General features: G+C 41.0%; 1 long non-coding RNA gene across 3 annotated transcripts in view; it reads right to left on the reverse strand.

Annotated features, from left to right (window-relative positions):
* Positions 1-6,592: 6,592 nt before the first annotated feature.
* Positions 6,593-15,688, reverse strand: part of LOC108702813 — a 75,308-nt gene continuing 66,212 nt past the window's right edge. The window contains exons 10-12 of one of the 3 annotated variants that reach the window (XR_005964634.1): positions 9,129-9,222; positions 8,571-8,728; positions 6,593-6,721 (exon numbers count right to left, since the gene is read on the reverse strand). This is a non-coding gene — a long non-coding RNA (uncharacterized LOC108702813). Of the gene's footprint in view, positions 6,722-8,558; positions 8,729-9,128; positions 9,223-12,621; positions 14,645-15,688 lie in introns of those variants that run through there. The other 2 variants (XR_005964635.1, XR_005964636.1) reach the window with 2 other exon arrangements.

The following is a 15,688-nucleotide window of genomic DNA, read 5'->3' on the forward strand; positions in this document are numbered from 1 at the left end:
TGCTCATGAACAGCTCCGCGTGTTCAGTTTGAGTGTCAGCCTGCAATTCCCGTCCTCTTGAATCCTGTAATGCACTGAAAGCGGCAGCTCTGCATGCCTAAAAGTACAGTGTGATATAAATAAAGCTGTAAAAGAAGGGGGAAAAAAATAATATAAGAAAGACATTGTCTGTCCTTCACCTCCGAGGCAGGACAAAAGAACTGGGGATGTGAGGCGGAGTCAGCTCATATAACCAGTAGGAGTAGCCAAGAGACATCAATTCTTCTGTCCTGCCTCCAGAGGTGATGAAGACAAAACCCTTATGTCTGCACTGACAGTAGGGCCAAATAGAGAAAAGAATTCTATTACGGGCAGGTTTATTTATGTAATGGCGTGATATTTGGATCGTTAATTACAGAATTACAAACCTCACAGAAAGAAAAAAGTGAAGCCAATGCAATCAGAGAGAAGGTGCGGGAAGGCCACCAGGGGCACAGAGCCCTATTGGATGCAATCAGTCCAATTGGCCTAAGGTCTGCAGAACTGTGATATCATGGGCAACGCTCTATTGAACGACGCACGTAAATACATGCAATTACTCTTAAGGGATGCGGTCCTCATTGGGGGTGCAGGGGCACCCACACTGGTGCCGCTGCACCCACTACACCCCGGTAGTTCCGCCACTGCCTAGCAGAGAAGTTAAAAGATCATTGTCACCTGAAACATGCAGAGCATTTAAATATATATATATATATATATATATATATATATATATATATATATATATATATATATATATATATATATATATATATATATATATATATCCTTTGCTGGGCAGAAGAATCTCAGAGCAGCAGGCTGGGTATTTGGTTGCTTATAATCGATGCATGCTTAACATGGTTTCAGAGAGTTCTGTATTTCTAAATTGACATAAGGGACAGAGGGATAGTATTTTTAATATATTATACAAATGTACATTGCTGTGTTTACAAGTAGCTCTATATAAAAAGTTATCTGTACATATGCCCCTTTCAACTTTCTCTGCTGGGAAATAGCAAAGTGAAATCATTATACAGGGATGCAGTGCCCCCTGCTGCCTGCTTCAGATATGAGGCATTAAGCGTTCAAAAAATCTTACCCAACATACAAATTTAATTTGCTCTCCATTGTAATAACCCATATATGTGCATTCATCTTTATTGCAATTCTCGTAATGAAAGCAAATGTGTGAGTTACTAGTCTGGTAAGAAGGTCAACTACATGGGGTGACGGCTAACGTGAACCTATAGCTGATTTTTGAACCAAAAAGTTTAAAAAAAAATGCAATTTCAAGTACTGACATGGAGAAGTAAGGGCTGGACTTCACAAGCGTTTTTGGTTGGATTGAAGCTCGCGGACAAAATGCATGTGAGTTGCATGCGTGAAGATATAATTGGACAGAATGAAAAGTCGGAGGTAACAACTACATTACATCCGACATGACTGTCGGATGTGGACGCAGAAAGCAGCGTCTTTATCCGATATGGATCATGTAGTTAACTCTGACTTTTCATTCAGTCCAATCATATCTTTACATGTGTGACTCCATCTGGAGTCCAGCCCTAAAGGGACTGACACACACTGGTTAATGCAGTCGGGAGTATCCCCTTTTATTCAGCCAATGTTTGAATGTTTGGTGGCTGCACCAACTGCATTAACCAGTGTGTGTGCGGATCCATTTTCTATACACATTCGTTGCTAAGGGACCTGGCCGGGTCAACGGAAGAAACGCACCACCAGTTGCAGGATTGGTGAACTAAAGGCGTTCGGTAGGAGAAATTACATTGTAATTGGGTGGTATCAGAACATTGGCACATTTATCTGTAACCAGAAAAAAAGGTCATAGGGAAAGGAAAGAAAACAGCCTCTGGAGGTAAAGGTTAATTCAAAGCCCAGGTAGATCTTTCATATATAGAAAACAGGCAAGGAAGGGGTAAATACTATGGCATGCAGAGCCCTGATAAGACAATGAAGACTCCAAGTACATGCATAGCCAGTCCATCCCAGTAGCCTCTCCCTAGACATTGCATACCAGAGATCCAGTTGCAGGATAAGGGTAATCTGCCCAGACCTATGTTACCTAGTGTTAATGTCCCATAGAGAGAAAAGTGATTGGTATTACGTGTGTATGGGTGAGAGAATTAGTGAAAAGGAGATTTTGTGAACTCACCCTTAAATCTCTCTCTCTTCAGTCGCTTGGGGGAGTTTGTACCAAAGAAGTCAGATAATTTTAACAGAACTGTAATGTTACATTAACCATGGCTGAATTGCAGCAATAGCCCCTATCCAGGGAGGGAAGCCCTGTCCCTCCCAAGCGACTGAAGAGAAAGAGATTTAACAATGAGTACACAAAATCTCCTTTTCTCTGTTGTCTGCTTGGGGGCACAGGGACATACCAAAGCTGTCCCTTGAGATAGGGTAGGAAGGATAGACTTATGTGGAAAATATCACCGCGGCTTTAAGTATGACTCAGAAGCAGCAAGAGTATTAAAATGGTGGAATTTGAAAAAAGTGGCTGACAAACACACACACGAGGCTTTGGTTTCAGAATGCCCATGAGGTGCGCATTCCCTTGGTGGAACGCTCCTTGAGTGTAGACAGAGGGTTCTTTCCCCTTGCAATGTAAGCCCCTTTTGTATGGCTTGTTTCATCCATCGTGATACAGTAGCTTTGGAAGCTGGTGTGCCTCGATGGGGCCCCCCCTTAACCCGAACCGGGTATCCAACCTGCTTATGACTTGGATCCTGTGCAGCTAACCTTGAGAGCCCTGACTGGGTCTAGTGAATGCAGTGCCACCTTCTTAGCATTGGAAGGCGATAGACAGAAGGTTGGAATGGTGATGTCCTGATTTAGGTGGAAGGTCGACAACACCTTGGGGAGAATGACGGTACTGTTTGCAGTACAACTCTGTCAGAAAGGAATATGAAAAATTGAGAGTCTTGTACGATAAGGTAGTGAGTTCAGGAACTGTCTTTGCAATTAGATGTCTGTCAGGAAGAAAGTTTTCAAAGTGAGAAAACTGCAGCGAGATGAAAATCATGAGTTGAAATGGTGTCGCTTCTTCGCAGCACAAAGGAGAGATCCCATGTAGGAGCGGGTGCTCGATTGTGGTGAAGTTATATGAGTTAGTCCCTGAAGGAATGCTCTTACATCTGGTAGATGAACCAGCCGCTTCTGGAAGAAAACTGACAAGGTAGAACCTGTGACTTAAGAAGTCCTAAGAATAACCCCACGGGTAGGACTTCCTGTAAGGAGTCTAGAAATTTGGTAATGCATGGCTTTTCAGAACCCTGGTTCTTCTGAGCACACCACTGTCGGAGAACATCTTAGGATCTGTGATTAAAGAGCCATTTCGTCAACCTGAGGCTTGATGATTTTGGATGATGGACGGAACCTAGTGAGGGGAGGTCCAGTAGGAGGAAGGATCCAGGGATCCACTACTGAAAGGTTGAGGAGGTCCGAAAACCAAGACTGACTTGGCTACCTGGGAACTATGAAAATAAGTGTTGTTCTTTCTCTTTGTAGCCTTCTGATCGTTCTGGAGATAAGAGTAAGCGGAGGGAAGGCATAGGTGGGCTGAAAGTTCCAGTCTGGCGTTAGAGCATCTGCGCCTAAGAGTAGGGGATCCCAGTACCTTGCAAAAAAGTTCTGTACTTTCCTATCCTGTCTGGTGGTCATGAGATACACCTCCCATACTCTCCGCATCCTTGATAATGTGATGAAGGTGTCTTCCGTCAGTGACCATTCACCTCGAGTGTAACAACTGTCCGCTTAGGAATTCTGCTTTCCAGTTTTGAAGTCCAGGAATGTATAGACAGACATTAGGTTTTGTTTTCCGCCCACTGAAAGAAGAAATTGACTTTGTGGAGCTTCAACTCTGCTCCTCCTTGGTGTTTTATGTAGGCTACAGTCGTGGAGCTGTTGGACTGACCTCTTAATTTCCGTTGCCAGGGCCTTATGCCAAAAAATGGATTGCCTCAATTTCTAGCAGGTTGATGGATAGTTTGCTCTGTGCCAGGTCCCACCGATCCTGCTGTGCTTCCCTGCAGTACTGCACCCCAACTGGATAGGATTGCAACTGTTTTCAGTAGGTGCCATTGGGAGCTTCCAAGAGGTTTTCCAAAAGACATGTTGGTTAATCTGGGCCACCGGAGGAGAATAATTGTGGTAAAAGTTCAGCATTATTACTGAGGTAACACTTATTCTGAATAGCAACCGCCCCCCTTCCCTCCTCTCCTAGTGTTCGGTAAAGTTGCCGGGTTGCATCACAGTCCAGCTTCCAGCTGTGGCCATGGGGTTAACTGTAATTGACCTACAGCTTCTGCATTGTAACTGAGGAAAAATTTATCCCAACAAGCAATCCCCCACCCTCCTCCTCCACCTGTTCAGTAATCTTGCGGGGGAGACGCATAGCAGGGCAGCTTCCAGCCGTGGGGTTGACTGTAACTGTGTTCAAAGTTCCAAATTCTAACTGAGGAAATAGCAAGTTCCCTCCCTCCCATCCTCCTGATCAATAATCTTGCAGGGGGGGGGACGCATCGCAGGACAGTTCATTGTAACTGTGGTAAATCTTTACCTCAACCCCATGGTTGGAAGCTGCCCTGCGATGTGTCCCCAGCTAAATTACTTAACAGGAGGAGGGTGGGGGGTTGCTCGCTGGGATAATGCAGAAGCTTTAAGTCAATTATAATTAACCCCACGGGCCACGGCTGAAAGCTGGACTGTGATCGAGCAAAATTAGTGAAGAGTAGGAAGCAGCAGGGGAGGGGAACAAACGTACCTCAGAGGGATAGCGAGAAGAAAATTCCAACAGAAACTAAATAAATAATTTTTATTAACGTAACTTACCGAAAATAGTGTTGAAACTCAGGAACAGCTGATAGGAAATGGCATATGCAAATTAGGGTTCAGATTCAGTTTGGTATTCGGCCGAATCTTTCACAAAGGATTCGGTGGTTCGGCCGAATCCAAAATAGTGGATTCGGTGCATCCCTAGTATCCAGTGATGCTTCGCCATTGCCTCCATAATATGTGATGTTCAATGTTATAATTACTGAATTACATCAGGTAGCAACTCTGAGCAGGATCTACTGAACCATTCTGTGTCCAGGCTGGGCGAATTGAGATTCCTGAGACTGAACAACTGGAACGTAGTAACCCCTCCAGCTTCTTGTCCGTAGCATCCTAGGGATGAGGCATCTGGAACCGGTGGAGCTGTGTTCTTAGGAAGTTGGATACCAGGTAGCCACTGAGGGTGGAATAAACCAACTTGCTTTAATCTCAGCCGAGAACGGGTAGGCTAAAAATTTTATTTTTTTTTAGCCTCGAAACGCCCCTTGGGCATATCTCATTCTGAAGGTCCGGGAAGTTGAACTCTGAATTCCATTGGCAAACACCCATTGCTTTAGCCGCAAGGCTTGTTTGCTGTGTCTCTTAATTAGACTACTAGATTATGCGGCAGAGTTCTCAGACTCCTGAGGGTAGAATGTATCTAGAAGATAGGCTTAGGGAGTCTTTTGTCTCTAAACATTTGGCATAGATTCCTACTCCCTCTCGTCACCGAGTGACACTACTCCTTCTAAGAGATCGGTGTCTGACGGAGGAAGGAACTGATCACTGAAAAATACACCATCACTCTCCTCTTCAGAGGGAGAGGGGGCCCTCCATTTGCGTGGCTTGCCCCTTGTAGGAGTTTAATCAGCAGTGGCCTGTACATCAGAGATTAATATGTCTGTGGGTGCTGTCCCTGTGCCTACCATAGTAGTTGTCTTACAATTAGCGCAATCGTATCGTTATGCCCATAGGGCAAACGTTTTTGGGCTTGTGAATTTTATGAAGTTGAGTAGCCTCCCTTGGGGAAAAGGCCATCACTGGGGGCCATGGCATGGCAATGTTTGTAGGTCAGAGGGACATGCGTGAAAAAAATGGTTTGCATTTACCGCATAAAAAATATTGGCGGTAGGTACCTTTTTTTTCAAAACACATCAGTTAATAATGCTACTCCAGCAGAATTATGCACTGAAATCCATTTCTCAAAAGAGCAAACAGATTTTTTTATATTCAATTGTGAAATCTGACATGGGGCTAGACATTTTGTTAATTTCCCAGCTGCCCCTGGTCAAGTGACTTGCACCTGCACTTTAGGAGAGAAATGCTTTCTGGCAGGCTGCTGTTTTTCCTTCTCAATGTAACTGAATGTGTCTCAGTGAGACATTGGCTTTTACTATTGAGTGTTGTTCTTAGATCTACCAGGCAGCTGTTATCTTGTGTTAGGGAGCTGTTATCTGGTTACCTTCCCATTGTTCTTTTGTTTGGCTGATGGAGGGGAAAAGGGAGGGGGGTGATATCACTCCAACTTGCAGTACAGCAGTAAAGAGTAATTGAAGTTTATCAGAGCACAAGTCACATGACTTGGGGCAGCTGGGAAATTGACAATATGTCTAGCCCCATGTCAGATTTCAAAGTTGAATATAAAAAAAATCTGTTTGCTCTTCTGAGAAATGGATTTCAGTGCAGAATTCAGCTGGAGCAGCATTATTAACAGATTGATTTTGAAATTTTTTTTTTCCCATGACAGTATCCCTTTAATAACATCTAGGATTAAACACAATAAATACCTTTTCTCTTTACTACATATCCCATTATTTCTTCTTTCCATCTTCAGCTTGGTATGATGTGTCAATTCTATATCCGCAGAAGCCTGGTTGAAATTGATTATTGGTGAGAAATGATTCAGACAGGGCACAGAAACATAGCAAGACAGTCTGAGTTTCCTTTTATCCATAGGATGCACATTTAATCCCTCAGCCACTGGGGCCCAGATTCTGCCTAACTTGCTCGGGAATGGGATGATGTAAGGATCCGGATATTTAATAAATCATACTCCCAGAAACCCTATGCAGGAGAAGGAACGTTTTGGCATTAACACAAAATCAGGTGGTGAAATCCCTTCTGCTTTTAAACACCTGATATAAATCTCTAAATAAACAGACATCTGTGTGGCCACCCCAGCTGGAACTAATATAAAGGCCACTATATGGGGTATATGAGAGGGAGTCTTTCAGGCTCAAAATGTGATAGCCAAGAAAATGGGACATTTGGGGAGCTATCTGGGGCCCCAGGCTGGGCACTTAAAAGCAGAAATGAAATTGGGTATGGGCTCATATAAAGGAACCCTGCTCACTGACTTTATCTTTTTGGAAAAGGCCATGGGCTGTTAGGGGTGGTGGAGGTGTAATTTATAAGAAAAAGTGTTGATTATAAATAAGGTTGGATTTTAAATAATGGAGCTCCTTAGTCCCTAAGGACAGGCCTCTATACATGTAGAGGTAACATTGGAAAGGGGAAATCTAAATGTTCATGCTGTACATAGGATATTGAACATTGAAATTAAGGGGACTAATGTTAAAGCACAATTTGTTTTTATAGCTCCTCCTTAAAGGGGTTTATTAGAGGCTAATATAAAGGAAAACATCAGGATGCCTGTGTTAAGAATCACCAAGGAGTTCGCTGACAACATCAAGGCCATTACTAACCTTATATTTTACTACAGGGAGCACATTATTTTTATATTATGTGAGACACGTAGCACAACTGAGATCACTTTAATTGATAGCATCACTAATCAACATTTAAAGATACATGTTACAGGTCATTTGGAACTTTAGAGTACAGGTATGGGACCCGTTATCCAGAAACCTGTTATGCAGAAAACTCTGAATTATGTAAAGGCCTTCTCCCATAGACTTAATTTTATCCAAATTTTTAAAAATGTTTTCCTTATAATAAAAAAACAGTACCTTGTACTTCATCACAATTAAGATATTAGTCCTTATTGGAAGCAAAGTCAGCTTATTGGGTTTATCTAATGTTTATATGATTTTCAATTAGACTTAAGGTATGGAGATCAAAATTATGGAAAGATCTGTTAGCTGGAACACCCCAGGTCCTGAGCATTCTGGATAACAGGTCCCATACCTGTAGTAAAAAGAAATATTTGTTGTCAGAATTCAAAATTAGCCAGACACTTATTTGAAGAATTGGATCCCTTTGCCCCTTGCTGGTATGGCTATATATTTTAGTATGTAGAAGAGTTTATTCCTTAGTGTGATGATGCCAAATAGAGCTTTGCTACTGTTTTTGAACTACATATCCCAGAATTCTTTTCCAACCATCACATTTGAATTTGTTTTTCAGGATGAACCAAATGGCCATACCCTTTGTTTAACAATTCTAACCATAATACCATCAGTATCAGTTTATCTAGTTAATTATTTATCCATATTATCAATTACATTTATTCTTACCATAGACACTTATTATTACTACTCATTTTATCCTTATTGTCTGTTATCTTCTAAGTCTATACTTCACTTTTAAAGTACATTTTTATTACTAGCCTTTTTGAACTTTAAAAATTCCCTCGAATCCGCTTCAACCCTTGATAAATCTGCTCCTAAATAACTTTAAAAAAGGGTTGGAGACCTTTTTAGCAAGGGAGAAAATAACTCTAAATAAAAAATCAATTCAGAGAATGGTCACATTGCCACCTTTAATGTCAGGAAGGGATTTATCTCCTCCTCTAAGCTGAATTGGAGAGGCTTCAAGGGGGGTTCATTCGTCTTCATCACCAAGTAGTTAGGCAGGTTTTAGTTAGTAGTAAAAGGGACACGTCAAGTTTTCAGCCTCTCTTATTTGACAGAAGAACCTATACAAAGAAAAAAATAAAGAAACCGTAAACACCGACAACTAAGTATTGCTGTTTACATGAAAGAACTGTGCCAAGCCAACCATTTAGCCTGTTTAGCAACTGTTCTACCAATGTCACTACTGTAGGTCTGTTACTGTGATTCTTATGACATATGACTACATGATTTACATGTAAATACACTTAGCCCTGCTGTCTGGTGAAGGCCATTTATTTGAGAGGCCCAGTTTGAAGGAACCAAATTAATGTCTTAATGTCTTTCTGTTGCAGGAGATACAACCCTTGGAATCACTGTTCGCTATCCTTACAGGAGTACAGGGGGTGGGAGCAGAATAAAATGAATATGGGTTTCCCCTATATTTAAACAACGAATACACCAATTAGACCGCTCCCAGCTTACCCCTCCTGCACTGCTCCGTGTATTCCTTGCTGGGTGCTCTGGCTGCAGCGTCCCCACCGCTTGTCACACACCAAACCAAAGGAAAGACGGCACTCTATTCAAGGATAAGACAGGTTTATTACAGACCCCACGGGGATCTCAAGCCCTACGCGTTTCGGGACTCAATCCCTTAATCATAGGCATCATATTTCCCCTATATTTGCCTTCTGGGCACTGGAGTTGGGGAAGACTTCCTACTAAATGTACAGTTTTTTTTGTGCTCTCTTTTTAATTTGTATGCACTTTGTACTAACAGAAGAAAAGCAAGCAATAAATTACATCTGCTTTGTTGTGTGTACTTGTGCAATAACCTGCATAGACACAGTATTAGAGAACATTGGGGGTGAACATCAAGCAAATTCCGGGGGCCAAAAGGCACCTTGATGCAGGCGTCAAATGCGCAAACGTCCTAAGAGTCCCCTGGAATCCCTTATCCTGTGAAAAGTGAAGGACAAATGATTATGCAGAGGTGCCCGATCAGTACACCCCCATCCACTGTTGATAGGGCAGGGTCCAAAGATTCGAAGGATTTTAATCGATCGATCGAAGGATTTTCCTTCGATCAAAAAAATCTTAGAAAACTGATGGGGAAGGTCCCAAATAGGCTAACATTGTAGCTCGGTAGGTTTAAAGTGGCGAAGTATGTAGTCAAAGTTTTTTTTTAAAGAGACAGTACTTCGACTATCGAATGGTCAAATAGTCGAACGATTTTTAGTTTGAATCGTTCGAATCGAAGTCGTAGTCGAAGGTCGTAGTAGTCTATTCGATGGTCGAAGTACCCAAAAAAAACTACAAAATTCAACATTTTTTTACTTTGAATCCTTCACTCGAGCTTAGTAAATGTGCCCCCAAATAAACCCAATAGGCTGGTTCTGCTTCCAATAATGATTAATTATATCTTAGTTTGGCTCAAGTACAAGGTACTGTTTTAATACAGAGAAAAAAAAAAAATTGGATTATTTGATTCCAATGGAGTCTATGGGAGACAGCATTTCCGTAATCCGGAGCTTTATGGATAACGGGTTTTGGGTTTCCAGATAACAGATCATGGGGCAGCCATTTAAGGAGAAAAGGCTCAAGTTACACAGCAGATAAGCTCTGTAGAACATAATGGTATCTGTTATCCGTTATTTATCCTGTGCCATAGAGCCTTTTTTCAATTTCTGCCATTGCTACACAGCAGCTTGTTTATATGAACTATAGTAGTGTTTCTAGAGCAAACACAGCAGTTTTACCAGTGCAGGGCAAATGTACATGATATTTTCATTAAAACACTTTCATTTTCTGGTGTTACTGTTCCTTTAAGGACACTTGTGGTGTAGTACAACTCTCAAGCACTTTTTCCATTGAAAGGGAACACAGAGTCCCTACAAGGTAATCCCCTGTGGGCTCACCCTGGGCCACTAATAGCCAAACTACTGAATGTGTGAGACCAGAACAAGAACTTGAAGTTATAATTTTGGTATGATGTAGAGAGTGATATTCAGAGACAATTTCCATTCGTTTTCATTTTTTATTATTTGTGGTTTTAAGTTAGTTTTTTATTAAGCAGCTCTCCAGTTTGTAATTTCAGCAATCTGATTGCTAGGATCCACATTACCCTAGCAACCATGCAGTGATTTTAAAGGAGAACTAAACCCTAAAAATGAATAGGGCTAAAAATTCCATGTTTTATATACTGAACTTATTGCACCAGCCTAAAGTTTCAGTTTGCCAATAGCAGCAATGATCCAGGACTTCAAACTTGTCACAGGGGGTCACCATCTTGGAAAGTGTCTGCAACATTCACATGCTCAGTGGGCTCTGAGCAGCGGTTGAGAAGCTAAGCTTAGGGGTCGTCACAAATTATCCAGCAGAAAATGAGGTTTGTCTGTAATATAAGCTGATGCTACAGGGCTCATTATTAAATGTTGATGATAATTGAACTGGTTTCTGTGCTGCCATCTAGTAACTATCTGTATTAATTACTAATCAGCCTTATACTGTGATATTTATATTCTATGTGTACTGTATATTTTGAGTCGGTCCCTAAGCTCAGTAAGTGACAGCAGCACAGAGCATGTGCAGTGAACAAGCAGAAAAGAAGATGGGGAGCTACTGGGGCATCTTCAGAGACACAGATCTTCACTGCTAAAGAGCTATGGTTGCCTTGGGCTGGCACAGAACCCCAAAACATAATGTACAACATTTCTAGCCTACTTCTTTAGTTCAACTTTCCTTGTCCTTTAAAGGTGATGCATACTTCCTTCTTCAAAGATGTCCAGGGCGTGTGTTAAACATAATTTTTGCCTTTTGTTTATAATGAGATATGTATTTTTTTTGTTAAATCTTACATTAGACAGGACAACATCTTAAAATTGAATGTAAAGGCAAATACTACTTCCTGTTTGTACAAGCAAAAAAAAAAATCAAAACAAATCACCAGTCCAAAGCCCTCTGTTTAATGAGCTGCTACTTATCGCAAAGGGTAAAAGGCCACAGCTGAGGGTTTGTTTATACAGAGGCTTCTCTGTGATGATTTATTTTGGTTGTGCTTGTAAGAATCAGGAAGTCGATTTTGCCCTGTTTAGTGCAGAAAAAAAATATTCCTTAATTAAAGCAATAGGCAAAAGTATGTTTAGTACAGGCCCTATTCATTGAACTAATTTTGAAAAGAGGAGTATACTGTCCCATTAAAAAGCTGTCTCTCATTCCAGCCAGCGGGTTACTTCCTAGGACCTAGAACCAATGAATCAACACCTTTCTCTTAAAAACCTAATCCTCTGCTGTTTCTTCCTTTCCTAGTGGGATGGATAAATTTGTGTTAAGAGGTGCTATTAGTATTCTGCATCATACTTAATCCCTTCGATGAGCAATTTGGCAAGGAGAATTCTTAAAGCTATTTTCCATAAGCGATGGACAGTTCAGGGTTAGAATGACAACTGAAAAATCTAAAGAAGGTCCTTAAAGGGAAACTAAAGTCTAAAATAGAATAATGCTAGAAATGCTGTAACTTGTATACTAAACATAAACATGAACTTACTGCACCAGAAGCCTAATAAAACAAATGATTTATGTTTTTAAAGTTGGCCGCAGGGGGTCATCATCTTGTAACTTTGTTAAACATCTTTGCAAGACCATGCACATGCTCAATGTGGTCTGGGCTTCAGTTGGGAGGTTAAGCTTAGGGATCATCATAAATTATCAAAATGGCAAATAATATCTGCCATAGAAGCCAAAACAGCAAGACTGATTAATATTTAGAATATGCAGACTGCACTGGGTCTGTGGATACAAATCTCTACACAGTCGTTGGCTGTTTTATAGGGAAACAAACAAAGCTGCTCGAGGTCAGGGAAGTAATGTGGGGGGCTCCCCCTGCTGTTTGAAAGTATGATCATTACCCTGCAGAGCATTTAGGGACTGTCTGAAGTTTCCTATCTGCAGCTGTCAGAGCAAGTAAAACGAAGGGGGAATTTCACTGCAGTCAGGTTTATTATAAAAACGGTACACATTTTTTTAAGTATAATGGAGATAGATTTCTTAGGTTTGTCCCCATCTGAATATGACGAAGCTTTGAATTAGTGCAGTAAAGAATGGGGTGGAAATGTCTTCTCAAATAGCGGAACTTTATGAGAACAGAATTCTGAAGCTTTTACTGTGCACTTGATAAACATCTGATCAGTTACTTAAACCATTTGGAAAAATGGAAGCAGATTTGAGAAGTGCCTATTTAGAAGGAGCAGTGCAGCACAACGCAGTTGTCACCTCAGCCTAACTTTAAAGGGATTGAGACTGTGACTGTTGCAACTGGAGCTGACTACAGAGAGGGTAAAATCTCTTCAGAGATATCATTAAACTGATATTTGGATTACCATCTATAATCATGGGTCTATCTATTACAGCCAGAAGAGCTAACTGGCTAAAGTCATGGGCCTCTGATTTTACTTATCTATTACATAGAATTAAAACCAGGACATCCATTTGGTAAGCAAGTAGATGGTCTAATAGAGAAACTGTTCAAGGATTATGGAAAGAATGCTCTACAAAATAAACTGCCAAAATAGAAGAACTTGGTTTTTCACAGTAGATCTCCATCTCGGTCCAGACAAAGGGAAGAAAGGCCGAATAAACCCTGAGCTTTAGGTTACAATCAAGCGGTGATTAAACTATTCCTAGGGAAGGTCTCAATCCTATAAACCCTGAGGTATGGTGCTAGACTGGGAGTTAGAGAAAGCTTGTCATACTTTAGTAATGAACAGAAATAGGCACTTTAGAAAAGGATTAAAATTATTTTGTCTACCAAGTTCTGGCTTTCTTTAAAGTCTCAGGAGTAAAACGTCCAAGTGTTTTTTTTTGGAAAATGCTATTTTGGAATTCCTATGAGTCATACAAGAGGTACCTTCACATTAAGGGTTAAAAAGAACCTATTGCATCATTGCTTTTATAGTTTCACAATCAGTCACTGATTCGAAAATTTGGAAACCGTTTTATAACTATTTGATCTCAAGCCTTAAGATGTTTTCAGATCACAATATGGTTTTCATTATAACTGTTCCAATTGGTCAGGAGCTCAAATATTCCCAGTTTGTGTTTAGAGTTTTTGCCAGGGTGTCCATAGGTGCAGTGCTACGTTTGGAAGGTATTATGGGAATTCCATATCTGGACGATTGTTTATAGTGTCAGTGGGCTCTGGAACAAATTAATTTATCTTCTCCAACGGTGGGTTGGAGAGTGAATTTGAAAAAATTCTTTAGGGTGATGGTTATTTTAGCCCAATTAGAAGAGAGACGCTTTTGTCCCAGGTGAAGAGCCACAGAAAGTCATACATACTTTATAGGCAAACAAAGCTGCCCATGAACCTTTTATAAAACTGTTCACCCTCCCATGCAAAGGGTCCCATTGACTTCCCTAACCAGGCTTCAGAAAACAGAGTAGCACAGTGGGGTTGCTGGCTGCCTCAAATATGTTGTATGGGCTCCCAGCCATTGAGTAGCAAGGATGAGCCTGGATACTGGAAGTCAATTGGCTCCAGTGTGAATGCTACTGACTGATTTTGCGATCAACAGCAGAAACCTGCTCCAGCCATGTATGGGAAAACTACAAACTTGTAAATCTAAGGACCTATCTAGGATCTAGATATTGTATTTGAAGTAGGTTTGCCACCTTTGAATGTTGGATTCTGTGGCCAGGGGGGTGAAGTGGGTGACTGGAGGCTGAGTTGATGTTATCGGGACGAACCAGTGACGTGCAGGCAGGCCCTGACTGGAAATCTGTGAGTTCTGGCAAATGCCAGAGTGGCTGCTGTAAGATGCCATAGACACTGACTATTTATTAGGCCTGTGGGGGGCTGGTTGGGCCTCTGTGTACTTGCAATGGCAGGCCTACTTTGAATCCCAGTCCAGACCTGCGTTCAGGAGTCCATGGTTGGCCAAAATGCATGTGAATCTCAGACTTTTCAGAACAGGCAGTTTTGAACCAGACAGTCTGCGTGCATGCTGAAAGGACAATGTGAAAGAAATTGTCATTCTAAGCAACTTTCCTATATACATAACTTATTTTTTTAAATACAGTGAAACCTCGATTTTAAGTACCCTGAATTTACGTTTTCCCGCATTTTACATTTTTTTAATTTGTGGTCCCACCAATTTCTAATGCATTTCAATGGGTGCATTTGCCTGATTTTAAATGGAAAACTATACTCCCAAAATGAACACTTAAGCAACAGACATTTTACATCATATTAAGTGGCATATTAAAGAATCTTACCAAACTGGGATATATATTTAAGTAAATATGAATTTGTCTTGTCTTGAGCCACCATTTTGTGATGGTCTGTGTGCTGCCTCAGAGATCACCTGACCAGAAATACTACAACTCTAACAGGAAGAAGTGTTGAAGCAAAAGACAGAACTCTGTCTGTTAATTGGCTCATGTGACCTAACAAGTATGGTTTGTTGGTATGTTTGTTAGCACAGTGAATCATACGCTCAAAGGGGGCGGCCCTTATTTTTTAAAATGGCAATTTTCTATTTATGACTACCCAATGGCACATACTACTTAAGAAGTATATTATTATGAAAATGGTTTATTTACATGAAGCAGGGTTTTACATATGAGCTGTTTTATGCAATATCTTTTTATAGAGACCTACATTGTTTGGGGGTATAGTTTTCCTTAAATAAGAACCTGGAATATGAATAGAAGAAGCCTGAATAGAAAGATGAGTAATAAAAAGTAGCAATAACAATACATTTGTCGCCTTACAGAGCATTTGTTTTATATGGCGTCAGTGATCCCGATTTGAAATTAGCAAAATAATAAAGAAATGATCAAATGCTCAATGTGAACAGACGCATGGAGTAGAGCTCCTCTCTCAGGGCTGCTATAATTCTGTTTTTACAGGGCACTTAACATTGGTACGGCTGCAGAACAGCTGGACCTGCAGCGGCTACCTCAGAGAATCCTCATGGGGCAGAATAGAGCAACCATCTCAATCTATGCTGGTTATTCTGCAGAGGTACAGAAGCAGAGGGTCACAT

This window comes from Xenopus laevis, chromosome 9_10S (assembly GCF_017654675.1).
Source record: "Xenopus laevis strain J_2021 chromosome 9_10S, Xenopus_laevis_v10.1, whole genome shotgun sequence".
Lineage (NCBI taxonomy): Eukaryota > Metazoa > Chordata > Amphibia > Anura > Pipidae > Xenopus > Xenopus laevis.